The sequence below is a fragment of the Zea mays genome, chromosome 7 (genome assembly GCF_902167145.1).
Source record: "Zea mays cultivar B73 chromosome 7, Zm-B73-REFERENCE-NAM-5.0, whole genome shotgun sequence".
Lineage (NCBI taxonomy): Eukaryota > Viridiplantae > Streptophyta > Magnoliopsida > Poales > Poaceae > Zea > Zea mays.
In genome coordinates, this window is record NC_050102.1 from 144,012,512 (window position 1) to 144,035,430 (window position 22,919).

Genomic DNA, 22,919 nt, shown 5'->3' on the forward strand with positions numbered 1-22,919 from the left:
GGTGACGAAGAGTCGGTCTCGTAGTAGACCACCTTCTTCATCTTCTTCTTCTTGTCACCCTTCCGTTGGGACTTGATGGAGGAAGAAGATTCCTCCTTGTGCTTGTGGGCGGACTCCCTTGAGTGCGTTCTCCCTAAGCTTGTGGACTTGTCGCCGGTCCCGATCTCCCTCTTGGCGGATGCTCCCGACATCACTTCGAGTGGTTAGGCTCTAATGAAGCATCGGGCTCTGATACCAAATGAAAGTCGCCTAGAGGGGTGGTGAATAGGGCGAATCTGAAATTTATAAACTTAAGCACAACTACAATCCGGGGTTAGCGTTAGAAATAGAAACGAGTCCGAGAGAGAGGGGGAAAACAAATCGTGAGCAAATAAAGAGTGAGACACGAGGATTTGTTTTACTGAGGTTCAGTTCTTGCAAACCTACTCCCCGTTGAGGTGGTCACAAAGACCAGGTCTCTTTCAACCCTTTCCCTCTCTCAAACGATCACTTAGACCGAGTGAGCTTCTCTTCTCAATCAAATGGGACACAAAGTCCCAGCAAGGACAACCACACAATTGATGTCTCTTGCCTCGGTTACAATTGAGTTGACCACAAGAAAGAATGAAGAAAGAAAAGAACCAATCCAAGCGCAAGAGCTCAAATGAACAGAAGTCACTCTCTCACTAGTCACTATTTGATTGGGAATGATTTTTGGACTTGGGAGAGGATTTGATCTCTTTGGTGTGTCTTGTATTGAATGCTATAGCTCTTGTAAGGTGTAGGAAGTGTGAAAACTTGGATGCATTGAATGGTGGGTGGTTGGGGGTATTTATAGCCCCAACCACCAAACTAGCCGTTTGGTGGAGGGTGTTGTCGCATGGCGCACCGGACAGTCCGGTGCGCCACCGAACACTGTCCGGTGCGCCTGCCACGTCACCCGGCCGTTGGATTCTGATCGTTGGAGCTTCTGTCTTCTGGGCCACCAGACAGTCCGGTGGTGCACCGGACAGTCCAGTGGTGCACCGGACAGGTCCTGTAGACTGTCCGGTGCGCCTTCTGGCGCGTGCCTGACTTATGCGCACACTGGAGCGCATTTAATGCGGTTGCAGGCGACCGTTGGCGCTGAAGTAGTCGTTGCTCCGCTGGCACACCAGACTGTCCGGTGGTGCACCGGACACTGTCCGGTGATACACCGGACAGTCCGGTGAATTATAGCGGAGTGGCTCCCAGAATTCCCGAAGGTGAGCAGTTCAGAGTTGGAGTCCCTGGTGCACCGGAAACAGTCCAGTGCGCCAGACCAGGGCACACTTCGGCTGTCTTTTGCTCTCTATATTTGAATCCTTTCTCGGTCTTTTTATTGGTTTGTTGTGAACCTTTGGCACCTGTAGAACTCATAATCTAGAGCAAACTAGTTAGTCCAATTATTTGTGTTTGGCAATTCAACCACCAAAATTAATTAGGAAAAGGTGTAAGCCTATTTCCCTTTCAAAAAGGTTCAACATGGAGAAGTACAAACCAATCAAGACACCTATGCCAACAAATGGACATCTCGACCTAGATGAGGGAGGTAACCCGGTTAATCAAACTCTCTATCGTTCTATGATTGGTAGTTTATTGTACCTTACCGCATCAAGACCCGATATCATGTTTAGTGTCTGCATGTGTGCTAGATTTCAATCTAATCCTAAGAAAGCTCATCTTCGCACTATTAAAAGAATTCTTAGGTATCTCAGGCACACCACAAGTGTTGGTCTGTGGTATCCCAAAGGAGCTACTTTTGATTTAATTAGCTATTCCGATTCGAACTATGCCGGTTGCAAAATTGATAGGAAAAGTACTTCTGGGGGATGCCATCTGCTTGGTAGATCACTAGTTTCATGGACATCCAAAAAGCAAAATAGTGTTGCCTTGTCAACCGCCGAAGCGGAATACATTGCCGCGGGTGCTTATTGCACACAAATTTTATATATGAAACAAACTCTTCTAGACTATGGCGTAGTTCTAGAAAAGGTACCTTTGTTGTGTGATAATGAGAGTGCTGTTAAAATTGCTAATAATTGTAACATCCCAAAATCCCACACAAGGTTTGAAACCCTAACCTCCTAATCCCCCCTTATTTTACCTTTCCCCCTTAACCCTACACTTAGAACCCCTTCTCATGTGCATACACTTGAAATAATTAGAGCACCTCACATAGACTATGTTTCTCACTCAAGATCACTTAGAAAATATTTTTGGTCTCCAAAGAAAAAGAATCAAAAAGAAACAAAAATAGAAAAAAGGAGAAGAAAGGGATTATAATTAGAAAAAGAAAAAGAAAAAGAAAAACTTCTCCCCCTCCTCGGCTGGGCCGATTTCCAGCCCAACCCGCGCGCGCCCGCATTTCCCCCCCCCCCTCTCTCCCCGGCCCAGGCGGCCCAACCCGCGCACGGCTCCCTCCCGCTGACACCCGGGCCCCGCCCGTCAGCGCCTCGCCCCCTCCCTCTCGCGCAGCTTCCTCTCGCTGGCAGCCAGGGCCCACTCGTCAGTTCCATCCCCCTCACCCATCCCTCACCGGCGCGTCCGCCGCCGAGCGCCTCCTCGCCTTGTCGCCTCACCATTAATGCTCGCCAGCCTCCGCGACAACCCCGCCACTTTGCTTGAGCCGACCCCTCACCCCCCAGCCTGCCCGAGCCATCGCATCGACGTTAGCACCATTCCCGCCATCATGGCAAGCTCGCCGGTGCTCGCCGTCTCCCCCATCCCCCTCCCTCCCCCGAGCGCCTATAAAAGGACCCGCCCGAGCCCCGTATTCGCCACACAGCTCCGGCCACCCCCACTGCCCTCCTCCCCGAGCCGTTCAAGCTAGCGCCGCCGTGCTCCCTTCACCGCTCCAGTGAGCTCCCCTCTCCCTCTCTAGCGATCTTCCGTTCAATTAAGTTATGCCAAGAGCTCCGCCACTCTCTCACGGTCACGACACGCCACTTCCCCCACTCTATTGTGGCCGGAAACCTCACCGGCGGCATCACCGCCGCGGGCACCCGCCACCGTGCCGCGGACCGGCCGCCATAGGCCCCGGCAGGCAAAATTCGCCCCACCCCCGTGACCCCCATCAACCGCACATCCTCCGCCACCGCTTCCCCATCGCAAAACCGGACCGACGGCGGAGAACTGCCGCGGTGCTCGCCGCCGACCGGCCCCGGTCGAGCCCTCGCCCCTCCCTCCGTGCCGTTAACGTCATTCCCTCCCCCTCTCTCTAGCGTGCGGGCCCGCGCTGCAGCGCCGTTCCCCCGCCGTCGCCCCACGCGGCTGGGCCAAGTGGGCCGAAAGCGCGTCCGCCCGCTCGCGCTGGCGCCTGTTGGGCCAAAGCCTCCCCGGCCCAGTTGGCTGGAGAATTCCTTCTCTTTTTCTTTTCCCTTTTCTTTTTCCCATTTTCACATATATATTTAGATGCTAATATTTTATGCACCAAAAATTGTCTAAATAAATTATTAGGTCACAAAAATAATAAAGTATAAAAATTTGCACACCCCACAAAGGTCACTATGTTTGATGTATTGTTATTATCTGTGTTTAATTAGCGGAAGAGGGATCCGATCCTCCGGAACTCTTAGCTCCGGAAGAAGGGCGAGAAGCCGACCCCTCCGAGATTAACCTCTTGTGCCAGGAAAGCTTCGACGAAGGCAAGTCCATGCTTCCCTTGATGAATTATTTACCTATTCCTCTCTACTACTGCCTAAGCCTGGATTATGGGATGGGAATCGAATTGCATGGTGAGCATGAGAGAGCCCGCATTAACAATTACTTTGATTAAAAGATATGGGGCAAGTGAAAAGGGTACAAGTGGAATGTTTTCCAAATGTGTGCGGTGAAGGGTACTCACCCTCATCACCTGGTGAGTAGGATGATCAGGGACTCCCTGGTTTAGGGGAGGGCCTAAGGTGTTGGCTCAGCTGGTTTAGGCATGAGCAGAAAGATCATCCTCTCGTATAAGGACTGGTTTGTCATCTTTCATTACCCGTACTCTCAAAAAGTACAACCACTCGAGGCTGTGTGGGCAGCCACTCGATCTACACTCGTACGGTCCAACCCCAGGGTTATGAAGGCTGGGGTAGCACCGGGAGGATAAGGAGGGGGAATGTTTTGTCCGGTTTGGACATGGCGGTGGCCTGACTCCTTCCGGTATAACCGTTAAGGTTCGGACGTACAAGGAAGGAAAGAGTTTCGGATTCGGGTCTCATTGGCCATGAGATCGCAGAGCCGGACTAGTGGGTAAAGTGTACCCCTCTGCTCAGAGTCTAAACCTATTCGAATAGTCCGTGTCCACTGGTATGGACGAGTCTGGAATGGTATGACAATTAGTGTTTCTACTACAACCAGGAGCAGGGAAATGTGTGTGTATGTCTGAAAAGAAAGTGGTACCACGGGAGCGGGAAGCTCAGTGGTGGTCAAGCAAGTGTTACTCCTATTGTCTTGGGAAAACCATAAACAACGAATACTGCCTTTCTCTGAAAAATATGAGTGACTTCAACTCCACCATAATAAGCATGTACCATATAGGTCACTTTCTCTTTACGGGAGCCGGGTGGGCTTGCGGAATACCTAGTGTATTCACCTAGATTTATTTATGTTTTTCAGCAGCTGAAGACTTCTTTTCTGCTATGCTTGATTGATGGGGATGTGTCTTCACCCAGTTCTGCCTGTTGCTTGGGCTATTTTATCTTCCACTGCGCTTTATGTTTTTCGGCTCACTTTCGAGCTTGTATCCCCGGTATTGTAATAACATTATTCAGATTCTGTAACTATTTGAAGTAATGAATGTGGTTACTAGCCTCCTGGGACTAGTAATTGTATCACATTTGAGTCCCAAGGGATCGGGACGCTTCAGGTGGTATCAGAGCCTATAGGACTGGCCGTAGACCACATCCCTGACCTTAAAAGTTGCCTTAACAAGAAAACACCTCTTACCCCCCAAGAAACACTCTTTCCCATTTTCCCCGATATTAATAGACATTTCTTTTCGTCTACCAGATGGAAAACCCCTGGGTGATTAGGACATCCTATTGCTCAGAGGAGGAAGGCTTTCCTCACCTTCTTCGGAGTTGCGCGCTACGCATGGGGTTCCGCAAGAAGCCCGAATATGTCTGGAAGGAGTACCGTGAAAATGGAATAGAAAAGTGCTCTATGGCGGTCTACTTGGGAGAAAGCCGGAACTACCCAAACCACCCTCCCTTCCAAATTACCTTCATCGGGCACCGCTTCCCAGACACTTGCCAGAGCGTTGCTCGAAAAGCCCTCAAATAACTGTGCCAAAACTATAGCCGAGAGATCTCTGAGACCCCCCTCCGATATTTCCCACCCAGCAACAAAAACACCCCCACCTGGAGGAAAAGACTCCAGGCTCTGTCAGGAGGAGATCCCACAGAAGATGACCCCACTATCGTCTACATGGCCGGATACCTCCACACCCTCGACAACCACTACGATGAGCTCTCCTCCCACTGCACTCACCTAAACTCCCGAGTGGAAAGCCTAGAGCAGCAAGTCAAAGAGCTTAAGAAAGAGAAGGCATTACTCCAGGAGAGTCTCAACATAGCAGAAGGCGAGGAAGCCAACACCCGTGAGGCCTATCGAACCTTGAAGATGGACTACGACAAGAAGCTAAAGAAACTCGCCCCCAAAAAGAAAATCCAGAAGAAGACCACCAACCAAGGATGCCAAACAGAGAAGAAGAAGAAGAAGGCCCCTCTAGCCCTACCTCTCCCCAGAATAGATGATTGGTCCGACGACGAGGATATATCCCTAGCAAGCCTCGATGATCTTCTCAAGGCATTTGGGGACACCTTAGATAAGGAATTCGTTAGTACCTCGGGGAACGCTCTCGTGTAGTCCCACCTGTAGTAGTCTTATGCTTGTAATGTGATGGTGTGATGAATAAAATAACTTGGTTGAAAACAATTTGCATGTGCATAATAGTGACTCTCTTCCCTGGCAGATGGCTTCGGATAAAACCACGCCTACCGCCTCCAGGATTGGAGCAGGGTTTCCCCTGAGAGCTGAAGGGGAAGCCGTTAGAGAGGAAAGTGAAACCCACCTCCCCGCACCTCCACCACTAACCTTAGACCTAGCCCAAGTTCTAGCCAATCAAACCCGACTCATCGAGGTCCTCACTCGAAATCTGGAAAATCAACGGCCGAATGGTGGAAGACCACAAGACAGAATGGGGGATTTCCTGAGACTCAAACCTCCCACGTTCGCCGGATCAAGCAACCCCCTCGATGCAGACGATTGGATGCGCACGATCAAAAGAAAACTGGAAGCCATTGGTTGCCCAGAAAATCAGCGTGTTCAGCTGGCTGCCCACCAACTTTCCGGGATGGCCTTAGCCTGGTGGGACACCTTCAACGTCACCATCAGAGACGCTACCTGGGCAGAATTTGAAGCGGCTTTCCGGGAGCACCATGTGCCCCAAGGACTTGTACAGCTTAAGGAGGACGAGTTCCGAGAATTGACTCAAGACGGAAGATCTGTCAGCGAATATGTGCACAAGTTCACAGAGTTAGCCCGCTACGAGCCAGATGATGTCAGTACCGAGAGCAAGAAGATGGCCCGTTTCCTGAAGAGACTCAGGCCAGAACTCAAGACAATTCTAGCTAGCCAAGACTTCCTCAATTTCTCTCACCTTTCCAACAAGGCCATGCAAGTTGAAAGGGCAAAAGAGGAAGAAAAGGGGCATCTCAAAAGGAAGTTCCAGGTTCTCCGGGCACAGCAGCAGGACCGGCACCAGAAGACTCGATCATTTGGGTTTCCACCCAAGGGACCAAACTTCAGTAGACCAGCTGGACCCACTCCGTCACGATTCAGCCAGCAGAGTCAGAGCTCTTTCCATTCCCCCTCAGTGGCAAGCAACCAACCCCCGGCAAATGCATGTTGGCACTGTGGTGATCCTAGTCACTTCAAGAACAACTGTCCGCAGCTGAAGCCACCAGGACCCGCCTACTCCAACTCGGTGAATGGCCCCAAGAATACCTCGGCATCCGCCCCCAAGGCGCCCTCCACCGTCAGCCAGCAGAACAAGGCTCCGTACCAAGGAAGGGCACAAGTAAATCACGTCGATGCCCAGGAAGCTCAGCAGGCTCCGGGAGTAGTACTCGGTGAGTTCCTTGTTGAATTTACTCCCGCTACCGTACTTTTCGATTCTGGAGCATCCCACTCCTTCATAGCCACTAGCTTTGTGGAAAAGTATGGCATTCCCTCTACTCCTCTAGAGATTCCCTTGGTCACCCGAACCCAGGGTCCGACCTTCTATGCCAGCTAAAATGCTCCCAAGTCAGAATCCTTTTAAGTGGGGTAGTATTCCTGGCAGACTTAACCGTCTTGCCATCCAAAGGAATTGATGTGATCCTAGGGATGGATTGGCTAACTAAACACAAAGGCATCATCAGTTGCGCAGACAAGACAGTCCTCCTCACCGACCAGCAGGGAAAGTCAGTCTCTTGTCAGGCACAACCACCCGCCAGTGACCCAATGATGTTCAATCTAGCAACGGAAAGTATATCAGTAGTAGAAGAATTCATGGACGTGTTTCCAGAAGAATTGCTAGGAATGCCACCAGAAAGAGAAGTGGAGTTCTACATAGATCTGATCCCTGGAACGACACCCATCGCGAAGAGACCATATCGCATGGCTCCGACCGAGTTAGCAGAACTGAAGCTTCAAATCGTAGATCTTCAGCAAAAGGGATACATTTGTCCCAACTCATCACCTTGGGGAGCACCAGTCCTGTTCGTCTCTAAGAAGGATCGAAGCATGAGAATGTGTATTGATTACCGATCGTTAAATGAAGTTACCATCAAGAACAAGTATCCACTTCCTCGGATTGACGACCTCTTCGATCAGCTTCAAGGAGCCAAGTACTTCTCCAAGATAGACCTAAGGTATGGTTACCACCAATTGAGGATCAAGGAAGCAGACATCCAAAAGACTGCATTTGTCACCCGGTACGGGCAATATGAATTCATAGTGATGCCGTTCGGACTGACAAACGCACCCGCCTTTTTCATGAACCTCATGAATAAAGTGTTTATGGAAGAGCTAGATAAGTTTGTCATAGTCTTCATTGACGACATCCTTATCTACTCCAAGAACCGCGAGGACCATAAGCGTCACCTCCGGATCGTCCTCGGAAAACTCAGAGCACACCAACTTTATGCTAAACTCAGTAAATGTGAATTTTGGTTGGAAAAGATAGCCTTCCTTGGGCATATCTTAACCGCAGAAGGGATAGAAGTGGACCCTTCCAAGGTGGAAGCAGTATCAAAATGGAGGCAGCCAACCAACGACAGTGAAGTTCGAAGCTTCCTAGGAATGGCAGGGTATTACCGCCGCTTCATCAAAGGATTCTCCAGCATAGCAAAACCGATGACAGAACTTCTCAAGAAAGACCATAAATTTGTGTGGACCCCAAAATGTGAAGGGAGTTTCCAGGTCATAAAGGAGAAACTCACAACAGCACCCGTTCTATCACTGCCAGATATCCATCAAGATTTTGTCGTCTTCTGTGATGCCTCGAGGCAAGGCTTAGGGTGTGTGCTAATGCAAAACGAGAAAGTCATTGCTTACGCATCACGCCTACTCAAGCCGCACGAACAGAATTACCCCACCCATGATTTGGAATTGGCAGCCATAGTGCATGCCTTGAAGATATGGAGGCATTACCTAATCGGAAACAAATGCCACATTTTCACCGATCACAAGAGTCTGAAGTATATATTCACTCAACCAGATCTCAACCTCCGTCAGCGAAGATGGTTAGAGCTGATCAAGGATTACGACCTAGAAATTCACTATCACCCCGGGAAGGCCAACGTGGTAGCCGACGCCCTCAGTCGAAAACCATTCGGAATAAAAGGAACCAACTTTTTAGGAGATTGGAAGAAAGAATCAGCGCAACTAAATGCATGTCTGGGAAACAACGACAGTCTCGAAGTCAAACCAATGCTGGAAGACCTCATATGCAAAGCTCAACGTCTAGACTCAGAGACAGCAAGACTTGTGGAGAAAGCCCGCAAGGAACAACTCCCGGACCTCAGGGCAGATGACCAAGGAGTCCTTTGGTTCAAACCCGTCTGTGTGTACCAAAAGGGGAGGCCCGAGAAGTCCTACTCAAGGAAGCTCACGACTCGGCTTACTCCATCCACCCAGGAACTACCAAGATGTACCTGGACCTCAAAACCAGATACTGGTGGAAAGGGATGAAGAAAGAAATAGCTCAGTATGTGGCCCGATGTGACATCTGCCAACGGACGAAGGCCGAACACCAAAAACCTGCAGGCCTATTACAACCCCTTCCGATACCTGAATGGAAGTGGGAAGAAATAGGCATGGACTTCGTAACCGGACTGCCCCAGACGCAAAAAGGGAATGATTCCATCTGGGTAATAATAGATCGCCTCACCAAGGTAGCCCATTTCATCCCAGTGAAAACTACCTTTGGAGGAGCCACCCTTGCCCAGATTTATCTCAAGGAGATAATCAGACTCCATGGCATCCCAAGGAAGATAGTGTCAGACAGGGGAACCCAGTTCACATCCAAATTCTGGACAAGCCTTCAGAAAGCTATGGGCACCAAGCTAGATTTCAGTACCGCTTATCACCCTCAGACAGATGGGCAGACAGAAAGAGTCAACAAAGTCCTTGAAGATCTGTTAAGAGCATGTGTGCTAGCTTTTGATAGAAGTTGGGAATCCAGTCTACCCTACGCAGAGTTCTCATACAACAATAGCTATCAGGCCAGCATCAAGATGTCGCCATTCGAAGCACTGTATGGACGGAAATGCCAGACCCCTCTCATGTGGTCCAACGTGGGGGAAAAGCACTAGAAGGACCTGCCTTTGTCAAAGAGGCGGAAGAGAAAGTTGCACTGATCCGCAGAAGGTTACTCGAAGCTCAGAGTCGACAGAAGAGTTATGCAGACAATAGGCGGAGGGAACTCCGATTTGAGGAAGGAGACTTCGTCTACCTCAAGTTTCTCCAATGCGTGGTGTTAGGAGGTTCCAAGTAAAAGGGAAGCTAGCCCCACGTTTCGTAGGTCCCTATCCCATCATTGGCAGGGTAGGACCCGCAGCATAACGTCTGGAATTATAGGAATCCATGTCCGACATCCACAATGTGTTTCACGTATCCCAGCTCCGCAAATGCCTGCAAGCACCAGAAAGTCACCTCGAAGAAGAGACAGTACAGATTCAGAAAGACCTTCAGTACCGTGAAAAACTAGTGAAGATTCTTGATTCAGCAGTCAGAAAGACCCGCACCTCAGAAGTAAAGCTCTGCAAAGTTCAGTGGAGCAGAGAAGGAGAAGAGGAAGCTACCTGGGAGAGTGAGGACTCCTTGAGGAGGGAATACCCTTATCTTTTCTCAAATCCAGTCTAAATCTCGAGGGCGAGATTCCTTTAAGTGGGGTAGGTTTGTAACATCCCAAAATCCCACCCAAGGTTTGAAACTCTAACCTCTTAATCCCCCCCTTATTTTACCTTTCCCCCTTAACCCTACACTTAGAACCCCTTCTCATGTGCATACACTTGAAATAATTAGAGCACCTCACATAGACTATGTTTCTCACTCAAGATCACTTAGAAAATATTTTTGGTCTCCAAAGAAAAAGAATCAAAAAGAAACAAAATAGAAAAAAAAGGAGAAGAAAGGGATTATAATTAGAAAAAGAAAAAGAAAAAGAAAAACTTCTCCCCCTCCCTCGGCTGGGCCGATTTCCAGCCCAACCCGCGCGCGCCCGCATTTCCCCCCCTCTCTCCCCGGCCCAGGCGGCCCAACCCGCGCACGGCTCCCTCCCGCTGACACCCGGGCCCCGCCCGTCAACGCCTCGCCCCCTCCCTCTCGCGCAGCTTCCTCTCGCTGGCAGCCAGGGCCCACTCATCAGTTCCATCCGCCTCGCCCATCCCTCACCGGCGCGTCCGCTGCCGAGCGCCTCCTCGCCTCGTCGCCTCACCATTAATGCTCGCCAGCCTCCACGACAACCCCGCCACTGTGCTTGAGCCGACCCCTCACCCCCCCAGCCTGCCCGAGCCATTGCATCGACGTTAGCACCATTCCCGCCATCATGGCGAGCTCGCCGGTGCTCGCCGCCTCCCCCATCCCCCTCCCTCCCCCGAGCGCCTATAAAAGGACCCGCCCGAGCCCCGTATTCGCCACACAGCTCCGGCCACCCCCACTGCCCTCCTCCCCGAGCCGTTCAAGCTAGCGCTGCCATGCTCCCTTCACCGCTCCGGTGAGCTCCCCTCTCCCTCTCTAGCGATCTTCCGTTCAATTAAGTTATGCCAAGAGCTCCGCCACACTCTCACGGTCACGACACGCCACTTCCCCCACTCTATTGTGGCCGGAAACCTCACCGGCGGCATCACCACCGCAGGCACCCGCCACCGTGCAGCGGACCGGCCGCCATAGGCCCCCGCAGGCGAAATTCGCCCCACCCCCGTGACCCCCATCAACCGCCCATGCTCCGCCACCGCTTCCCCATCGCAAAACCGGACCGACGGCGGAGAACCGCCGCGGAGCTCGCCGCCGACCGGCCCCGGTCGAGCCCTCGCCCCTCCCTCTGTGTCGTTAACGCCGTTCCCTCCCCCCCTCTCTCTAGCGTGCGGGCCCGCGCCGCAGCGCCATTCCCCCGCCGTCGCCCCGCGCGACTGGGCCAAGTGGGCCGAAAGCGCGCCCGCCCGCTCGCGCTGGCGCCTGTTGGGCCAAAAATCCCCCCCGGCCCAGTTGGCTGGAGAATTCCTTCTCTTTTTATTTTCCCTTTTCTTTTTCCCATTTTCACATATATATTTAGATGCTAATATTTTATGCACCAAAAATGGTCTAAATAAATTATTAGGGCACAAAAATAATAAAGTATAAAAATTTGCACACCCCACAAAGGTCACTATGTTTGATGTATTGTTATTATCTGTGTTTAATTAGCGGAAGAGTGATCCCATCCTCCGGAACTCTTAGCTCCGGAAGAAGGGCAAGAACCCGACCCCTCCGAGATTAACCTCTTGTGCTAGGAAAGCTTCGACGAAGGCAAGTCCATCCTTCCCTTGATGCATTATTTACCTATTCCTCTCTACCACTGCCTAAGCCTGGATTATGGGATGGGAATCGAATTGCATGGTGAGCACGAGAGAGCCCGCATTAACTATTACTTTGATTAAAAGATATGGGGCAAGTGAAAAGGGTACAAGTGGAATGTTTTCCAAATGTGTGCGGTGAAGGGTACTCACCCTCATCACCTGGTGAGTAGGATGATCAGGGACTCCCTGGTTTAGGGGAGGGCCTAAGGTGTTGGCTCAGCTGGTTTAGGCGTGAGCAGAAGGATCGTCCTCTCGTATAAGGACCGGTTTGTCATCTTTCATTACCCGTACTCTCAAAAAGTACAACCACTCGAGGCTGTGTGGGCAGCCACTCGATCTAAACTCGTACGGTCCAACCCCAGGGTTATGAAGGCTGGGGTAGCACCGGGAGGATAAGGAGGGGGAATGTTTTGTCCGGTTTGGACATGGCGGTGGCCTGACTCCTTCCGGTATAACCGTTAAGGTTCGGACGTACAAGGAAGGAAAGAGTTTCGGATTCGGGTCTCATTGGCCATGAGATCGCAGAGCCGGACTAGTGGGTAAAGTGTACCCCTCTGCGCAGAGTCTAAACCTATTCGAATAGTTCGTGTCCACTGGTATGGACGAGTCTGGAATGGTATGACAATTAGTGTTTCTACTACAACCGGGAACAGGGAAATGTGTGTGTATGTCTAAAAAGAAAGTGGTACCATGGGAGCGGGAAGCTCAGTGGTGGTCAAGCAAGTGTTACTCCTATTGTCTTGGGAAAACCATAAACAACGAATACTGCCTTTCTCTGAAAAAGTATGAGTGATTTCAACTCCACCATAATAAGCATGTACCATATAGGTCACTTTCTCTTTACGGGAGCCCGGTGGGCTTGTGGAATACCTAGTGTATTCACCCAGATTTATTTATGTTTTTCAGCAGCTCAAGACTTCTTTTCTGCTATGCTTGATTGATGGGGCTGTGTCTTCACCCAGTTCTACCTGTGGCCTAGGCTATTTTATCTTCCATTGCGCTTTATGTTTTTCGGCTCACTTTCGAGCTTGTATCCCCGGTATTGTAATAACATTATTCAGACTCTGTAACTATTTGAAGTAATGAATGTGGTTACTAGCCTCCTGGGACTAGTAATTGTATCACATTTGAGTCCCAAAGGATCGGGACGCTTCAATAATCCTGTACAACACTCTCGCACCAAGCACATTGATATCCGTCTTCACTTCCTTAGAGATCATGTTGCTAAAGGAGATATCATTTTAGAAGGAGTGAGGTCAGAAGATCAATTAGCGGATATTTTCACTAAGCCACTTGATAAGACCCGCTTTTGCATGTTGAGGAATGAATTAAATATACTTGATCTCAGAAATTTTATTTAAGATGTCAAATGGTGTTGTCAAGCTTGCATTGCATGTTTAAATTTCTTGTATTGCATCTAGGGCTTGTCTAACCTAGTTGATATAACCGCCAACAAAGCGAGTGAAAAAGCTTAACTCGGATCAAACTTGACAAGTCTTAGTTTTTAAGCTTTTAGCACTTAAATTCTTACTTTTTATGCAATTGTTGGTTCTTGAAATGTGCATGAGGTACTGCACTTAGGGGGAGTATTCAAAACTCAAATCACTCATGAAAATTGTTGGGGGCCTTCGGCTTACGAAGGTCCTCAAAAACGTGATTTAACAATGTTTCCGGAGTGTAATACACAGGTACCTTCGGACTTGGATCAAAATCACAGTGTGAAGAAGTACAAGGAATACGAAGGATGGCGCAGAGCCGAAGCTATGCGCAGGGGAGCTTCGGCATGATAGCAGAAAAGGAAACTGACTTAAAGATGAAAAGGCTATTTAGACCTCGATGGATTACTATAAAGTTATTAGCAAATGTAAAGGGCATGGGTGTAATTTTACATGGGCTGCGTCCCGTGCCTATAAATAGATGAACAGTTCTCCCGTACTGTTCAGGCTGACTTGGCATTTGCTTTTGCGTCACGCTTGTACTTTTGCTTTCAAGCTGAAGGTACACTTGTAATTTAATGTCATTTCTATTTTTCCGTGTTAATAAAATAGAAATGAGCTAATAATGATATATAAATGTTCATGCTATCTTTTGTATTTCATGTGTTTCTCATTTTCACTATCATATACTATAGTAATGAAGGTATGTCCTCCATGACCTTCGTCCGAAGATCGTTATATCCCAAGGGAAATAATGCTTCGAAGGACGAAGGACATTAATCATTTAACCTTCTCTTGTGTTGCCTTGTTCTTAACTCATAGCATTTGAGAACAAGTCCCCAACATTGGCGCCCACCTCCGGTGAACTCTTTTCGACCACCTTCGGCAAGCATTGACCTTCGTCATGCCACCGAAGAAAGCTTCAGCGACAGGGGCTGCCGCTCTGTAGCCGCTGGACCCGAATCAGGAGACCCTTTCTCTTCGGGAAGCCCGAAGCCAGAAGAGGAAGGCCACCTGTCCAACGCCTCAGGAGGATGATTTGGACCAAGAAATCAGGAACATGGAGATGCTGCATCAACAAGTGCAAAGGAAGAAAGAAAAGATGGCTCGGCTAGCTAACCTACAAAGGCAGATAGACGAAGCCTCTGAAGAAGTTCGTCATCTTACACAAGATGAGCAGAACCGGAGGCCCCAGTACAGAGAGCTTCACCAAGAGGGCTTCGTCAACGAGGATGACTGGTATGAGGATTTGCATCATGGAAATTTTGCTTTTGATGATGCTTCTCCTCTATCAGCAGAACTACAGGCCACACCTTGGCCCCCATCTTATAAACCACCCCAGCTCCCAATGTATGACGGACACTCAGATCCGAATCAATTATTGATGAGTTACGAAGCAACCATATCTTCATATGGCGGCAATACTGCAGTCATGACGAAATCCTTCGTCATGGCAGTCAAAAATGTTGCATAGACCTGGTACTCTTCTCTTCGGCCAGGAACAATCACATCGTGGCAAAAGTTGAAGGACATGCTCATCACCAGCTTTCAAGGGTTTCAGACGAAGCCAGTCACTGCTCAAGCTTTGTTCCAGTGCACTCAGGATCATGAAGAATACCTTCAGGCGTATGTCCGAAGGTTCTTACGACTAAGGGCACACGCGCCAACGGTGCCTAATGAAATTGTTATTGAGGCCATGATTAAGGGGCTTCGGCCAGGACCTACAGCCCAGTACTTCGCCTGGAAACCCCCTCAGACCTTGGAGAAACTACTTCAGAAGATGGATGAATATATCCGAGCAGATAATGACTTTCGGCAAAGGAGGGAGGAAGCTTACAGGTTCTCCGAAATGACCAGGGGCTTCGGAGGGAGAATCCACCCTAGGCACGTCAGATCTATCCATTCTACTCAGAATGACGATAGGGGAAGTCAGCAACAAAAGTCACGGTATTCCTCTCAGGCTTCGGGGCAGCAACAGAACTATCCTCGGCCCCCAGCTCCAAGGGGCAGAGGCGCTAGGGGCTTCGGAGGAAGGTTTGGGGATCAGCCCAGAAAAATTTACTGCCTATTCTGCGGTGAGGACAAGGGCCATACTACCAGGATGTGCCATGTCACCATTCAAAAACAGAAAGAGATAGCAGAAGCTGTAGCCCAACATAGCCAGCCGAAGCAAGTTATGCATACTGCTTCGTAGCACTCACCATACATTCCAGAGTATGTGGGTAACCATCCTGCAGTTTCTGTTGCTTCGGCAAGCCAACCTCAGGCATCTTGGCAACAACCCCCACCTCCACCACCAATGCAACCCGCTTATCCCCAGGGCCAACAGCCAGAAGGGAGTCAGCACAATCACCAGCAGAGAGACTTTAGAGAGCAGTCCGAAGCTCGCACAGTCAACAACACTGTGCCAAAATCAAAGCACATCTACTAAAGATATAGCCTACCTCTGAAACAGCTTTTACATTTGTTATCATTTACCTTTTCAATAAAGAGCAATCATTGAAAACTTAGTTCTTTTGTTGTTTTTCAATTTCTTGTAATAGCTTCGTCATTATCATAATGAATTTACCTTCTCCAAACATCGATGAAGTTCTAAAGGTTTTGACGAAGGAATGCATTGCAAGCTATTGTCGAAGCAACAAAAGTCGTTCTTAAGGGAACGCAATGTAAGTTTTCTGCTCAAAAGTCGTTCCAAAGAGAATGCAGAGCTTACAGCGAAAAATAAACGCTGATACCGCCGAAATAAAAGGCGAAGAAGCTCCTAAGGGAGGCTTACAGCGAAAAATAAACACTGATACCGCCGAAATAAAAGGCAAAGAAACTTCTAAGTGAGGCTTACAGCGAAAAGTCAACGCTGATACACCGAAAAATGGTAAAAAGATTGTGTGCTCCACTTGGGAATGTGTGTGGGCCTTCGGCGCAAATATCATTTTGCATGACATTACATCATTACATCATGAGCATAGCATACCATCATACATCATATTGCATCAATGGCACAAGAAGGGGATGCAATATGGACCTTCGGAAAGGAAGACAATGTTGACCTACAATATTGAGCTTCGGAGATCATTTCGAAGAAGTGCCAAGGTGCAAAATAGGTTTTCAAGAAATACAGCTTCGTCACTTTGATATGAAAAACGAGATCCATTGTTCACAAAGCATAATGTTTTTTCAGAAACTGTATATTTTTACGGAATATGGATATTCTTCACGAAGCATGAAAAGAAGGGAAGGTGTTTTTTCGCCGAAGGCTCAAAAACGGTATGTATGTAAATTTAATGCATCGTAAAGAGTTGAATTATAAACAGCTTATATATTACATTCAAAATTATAAAATATTACACATATTGTCCAGCAAATATTACATTCCAAATGTCTTTACAATAACAGCTAATCTTCTCTTAAAACTACTTCTGCAGCTTCGTTTAATAGTTGATCAACAACTTTATCCATAATAGCTTCGGCCATTTTTATAATTTCATCATCCTCCTTTGCTCTGGGGACCGTCAATGGCTCGGCGGGCTCTGGGGGAGGAGATAGTGCGGCTGTGATGCAAAGCGTAAATAAGTTTGAAGCCATAAAATTAGAACATAAAGTCAAAAGCTATTAATCAATACCTATTCGCCTCTCGAGATCCGCACTTTTCTCAGCAGCCTCTGCTACTACTCTAGCATCGTGAATACCTTTTTCACTCTTCCTTATAATTTCTTGAGCCATCCCCCGACCGCCATTTTCCCAGCGGTGAAATTTTTTCCACCAACCAAGCTTGCTTCGGCCGAGGGGTCCTTTATACCTTCAATGGATAAAGTAGCTTCGGTTTGCGCCAAGGATTTCACATGTTCGCAGCCTCCCCTCTCCAAGATAGCGGCAATCCCCCTAGCACCCGAGAAGGCGCATATGTGCCCACGGCCACTCAAAATTTCTTCAAAAGCTTCGGCCTCGCCGTTGATCCAGTCGATTGGACCTTCGGGATCTCCTAGTACGAAGTTGCCTTCATTCGAATATGCGCCGACGCTGGCGAAGCTAGTTTTAATTGTCTCCACACATTTCATGGATTTTTCATAACATCTTTCTTTTGAAGACCGAAGTTCTGCAGTTGTTTTCTCCCAATAATTTTTCCAATAATTGCTGGCGTCTCGGTCAGCTTCGGTAGTTGCACACTTTAATTTCGCTTCAGCCAGCTGTTTTTGAAGATTTTCAATTTCGCACTTCTAGGATTCAGCTTGGGCCTTAGAAGTAGCTTCGTCTTCTTTTATTTTATTAAGCAACGAGTTTAATATTCTATCTTTCTCAAGACTTTTGTTCCTTAGTTCAATCACTTCAGAACGAAGGTTATTCAACGCCATGATACATCCCTCGTCTTCAGCGCTTTTCTGCGCTCTGAGGGCATTGCTAAGAATAAGGCCCTACAAAAGGAATGTGGTATTAAAAAATAAGCACACGAAGTTTTAAGCACACAAAAAGTTTATTTTCTCACCTTTAAGCTGTTGTACGCCAAGCTGTTGGCCAATTCATCTTTTGACAAAACCGAGAGCCCGTCTTCTAGAGTTGGAAATCTGAAGCTTCTTGCCATCTCCCAGCAAACAGAGATCTCCTTGCTGTCTGGGAGACAATACAAGAAGTCTTCTTCTCCGCTGTCATTGAATATCAACGCCCCTTTCAGATATTTTAATTTCTGGGCATAATGATGAGCTTCTCGCTTTTCCTCTTCAGATAGCATTTTGCCCGAAGCATGTCGTACAATATAATCGGGCAATTTGGAAGATGCTTCGGGAGTTGAAGAGAGAGTTTTTTCAGACAGAATTTGCTTAAAAGTTTCCTTTGTAGTTTCTCCTTTAGTTTCCAAGGATTTCTCCTTGGCAGACTCTGAAGTTCCAGTTTCGATTTCAGCCTGGTGTTTTGTAGCTTCGGCTCCAGAGGCTGTTGTTTCAATTTGTGCTTTTTGAGCTTCGGCAATTTTTCTTGGAGTAGAGCTTGAAGACTTTATTGTCTCCAGTACATCTAGAACATTAACCATCCTTTTTCCTTTTGGGGGTCACTGCTGGACCTTTTTGAGTTAGCGGCACTCCAACTTCTGCCGAAGGGCTTAAAAATTCTGATATTTTGTCCCTTCAGCTTTTGACTCTTCAATTCTTTCAACCTTCGGTGTTGCAGTCAGCTCTTCAGTTTTCTGCGCAGGTATAGGTTTTTTTTGGCTTCAGTAGCCGAAGAAGCCTCGCCAACAAACTCGGGCACTATGGCCGGCTCAATGTAGCGTGGCCGGTGGGTAAGAACCTTCACCTTTTTTCTCTTCGGCGTTGGCTCACTAGGAGCGGCCGAAGCAACTTCCTTAACAGAAACTGTACCTTTTCTCTTCTGACCCCGTAACGGGTAACGATAGTCAGGATAGACGAATCCAATAGCATCGAAAACCCTGTTCAGCCTCTTCTTTTTCCAGCCTCCGAAGGCCGCTGATAGCGCAGTACCTTCTGCCTTTGAGTATGGCCCAAGCAGTTCATCGCTTGTGGCTTCAATACATTTCAGCCAATCATCATCTGGTTCGACAAATTTACCCTCGTATCTGAAGGTGAACTTCATCCTAATCAGCCCACCTTCGTCAGGCTTGGTGATTGTTTCTTTTGGCATTTCCCACTTTTCTACAAGTGGCCATACTCTGATGGCTATATGCTCCTGGACTAAATCCCTCATCCCAATGAAAGAGCAAACTATGCCGAAGGCCCTCTGGCATTCTTCGACTGCCTCGTCAACTTCCACCTTCGGTTTTCGGAGGCCGAAGCGCTGCCAGATAGGGCGCATGATGATATCCTTAATATCTTCTCGTGCCTTCAAGTCGTTTTTCACATAAAACCATTCCTTCATCCAGTCTCCGGGCCATCTCTTCCAAAAAGTCGGCACGGGATAGCTTGACCCAGAGCGAGCACCGAAGCTATAACAGCCAAAATTGTTGTGATATTGCTCTTTACCCCAGGGTTTCGTCTCATACACTAGCTCGTGTATATTGCAAAAACTTTTTGCATTCGGCTCCAAACCCTGGCTCCTCACGGCCCATACGAAGATTCCCATTTTTATTATAGCTTCGGGAGTAAGTTGGTGAAGGTAGACCTGATATATCTTCAAAACTTCAACCACAAATCTGTTTAAAGGGAACCGAAGCCCAGCTTTAAAAAAGCTTCAGAAGATCACGACTTCATTATCTTCGGGAGTTGGCACAGTCCTCTCTCCGTCATCTGCCCTCACAGTAGACATGTCTCGTAAATATCTCCCCCTCATGTTATCAAGATGACTTTGTTTAATACTCGATTATCCGAAGACTGAGTGGCTTGGTCGCCATGGTCGATCTTCGGAGTCTTCACGTCCACTTTCTACATCATAACTACCACTTTCACCGGTATCTTCAGATAAGCCTTCTAAAATTTCTCTAGTAATCTTCTCCGTATTTGTTTTCGCTATCGATTCAATGAAGCCCAGATTTTTCTCCTCAGAAAGGCTCAGTTTCATTTCGGCAACAGCTTTCTTTTCCTGAGACATCTCTTGGAAAATGCTGAAAATGCGCTCGTACGGCCGAAGCTAAAAAATCTAGAAACCTGGGCAAGCGTTTGTAGGCAAAGAGCTATTTGAGCAGGCAAAGCAGATGGCAAGAAAGCGTACCAAATGAGTTCGCGGTCGGATCATATTTATACGCCCAGGGCGATGCAAATGGGAGGGTCCCGCTTGTCATTGACTGTTGCTATTCTAGCAAAGGGAAGGTGTTTTTTCGGACCTTCGGCTTAGGGCCTTCGTCCATATCGCAATCCAAATTTATCATCCTAACAAATTAGTATTGCGAGGGGCTACTGTTGGGGGCCTTCGGCTTACGAAGGTCCTCAAAAACGTGATTTAACAATATTTCTAGAGTGTAATACATGAACAGGTACCTTCGGACTTGGATCAAAATCACAGTGTGAAGAAGTACAAGGAATACGAAGGATGGTGCAGAGCCGAAGCTATGCGCAGGGGAGCTTCGGCATGATAGCAGAAAAGGAAACCGACTTAAAGATGAAAAGGCTATTTAGACCTCGATGGATTACTATAAAGTTATTAGCAAATGTAAAGGGCATGGGTGTAATTTTACATGGGCTGCGTCCCGTGCCTATAAATAGATGAACAGTGCTCCCGTACTGTTCAGGCTGACTTGGCATTTGCTTTTGCGTCACGCTTGTACTTTTGCTTTCAAGCCGAAGGTACACTTGTAATTTAATGTCATTTCTATTTCCGTGTTAATAAAATAGAAATGAGCTAATAATGATATATAAATGTTCATGCTATCTTTTGTATTTCATGTGTTTCTCATTTTCACTATCATATACCGTAGTAATGAAGGTATGTCCTCTAAAAATTATCTAGCCTATGGAAAAATATTTTGAAAACTATGAGAACATATACGAGGGTGCCAATACCTGTCCCAACAAGTGTTATTTTGTGTGATTATAAGTTGGGATTTGGTTTGGTTGAGAACTAAATAGAAAAATTCAAAAATTTCTGAATTTCCCTCTGTCAGGGGTCACCGGACAGTCCGGTGTGCACCGGACACTGCACTGTGCACTGTCCGGTGCACCGGCCACGCGTGCGCAAGAACTCCCTTTCCTGTGCGCTGTCTGGTGGTTCACCGGACAGCTACTGTGCGCTGTCCGGTGTGCACCGGACAAGCGCTGTAGACTGTCCGGTGCGCCCATATTCGGTTTATAAAAAACCTTTCCCCGCCCGAGCCCAGGGCAGAGAACATTTCCTCTGTCTCTCACCTCAGCTCCTCTCTGTCTCTGGCGATTCCACCCCCGCCGGCGACAGCTGCTTCCCTCCAGCGATCCTCTGGTGATCTCCCTCGGCTGAGCTCTTCACTCCTCTCTGGTGAGCTCCTCCTCTTCCCTCTCTCTCTTCTCTTTCCTCTGTGTGCCTTGAATACCCTTGCAGGTTCTTAGCTCCTTCGGGAAGGTTTCACCACCTCAAATAGCCTTTTCACCAAAACCCTAAACCTCCACACGCCACATGATCGGTGAAATGACCAAACCAGCCAAAAATGCTCCGATTGAACCCAAATTTTTCAGGCACCTTCACAACACCTCCCGTAACATATTCGCCAAATTTCAAGCCAATCCGATATACCAGGCTTCAATTTCACAAAATTCCCCGTTTTGAGCGATCGTTTCCGAGCCGAGTGCCCAAATTCCATTTTCTTCGCCTAAATTCAAAGCAAGCACACACTTCACTCAAATTCACCCATATAAACCTATTCGTGAAGTATCGGCTCAATAATTCCACGTCATTTCATACCTCAATTCGAATTCCAAACCTCCTATGGCACTATTTCTCGTTCAAACGCCGTTTTCACGTCATTTGACCTCTCGCTCGCCATATCTCTCGTTTTCTGTGCCATATTTCTCTGTGTATGTATTTATTCACATTTCATATAGTTATGACTATGTGACTAATACGTGCTCACCTCTTCTATCATTTTAGTGACCTTGCCTGCCCGTGAGCCGTCTCCTGTCCTGCCTGGATTTTCACCTCTCGTGTGAGCTTTCCAGGTAGACATCTCCTCTTTTGATACTCTATCGGCTATTATCGACTTGTGCTTAGCTTCTCTCTCTCATTTGCAATCGTCAGGTCAGGATGCCGCACACGAAGAATGTATCGGTGCCAGGGGGGCGATGATGAGGATCCTCATCGCCCCTTCAGGCAGGTCAAGGGAAAGACTGTGTACTTGGAGCAGCAGGAAGGCCACAAGAAGCGGCGTATGGACAGAGCAGCCCAAGCAGCGGCAGCAGCAGTAGCCGCTGAGCAGGCCGAGCTAGGAGATCAGCCTCAGACTCCTTCAGATCAGATTGTGTACCGAGTTCGTCGCCTCGCCTCCTAGCCTCGCTCCTCCACTCCCACCACTGCTTTCCACTCGTCCACCCACTTTGCCTGCTCCCGTCACCCCTACTGCGTATTGCTCTGCGAGTTCACCGGCTTCTGGACCTTCCTGCATTTCTGCTTGCCGTTGGTGCTGACTCTGAGGTACACCTCTCTTATCTGCCTGGTCTTCTCACTCTTTTGACTACCAGCGGCAGATATGTTGAGGAATGGGTCCGAGTTTTCTACGCTACTGTATGAATCGACCCTGATCATCACTAGATGAGATTCCGTTTTGAGCGAGAGGATGTCACTATTCATGCCAGCCAGATTCGCCAGCTATTTGGATTTCACGAGTCATCGACTCGTCTACACAGCTTATGATATGGCACCTCTGACCCTCCTCGTCGCCCTCACGGTGGTGTTGCCCCTGGTACAGCTCACGTCACAGCTTTGTTCCGACCGCCATTCTCAGATGGGTCGCGATGCTCTCCGGCAGACTTCACCACAGTAGCAAAGTTTTTAT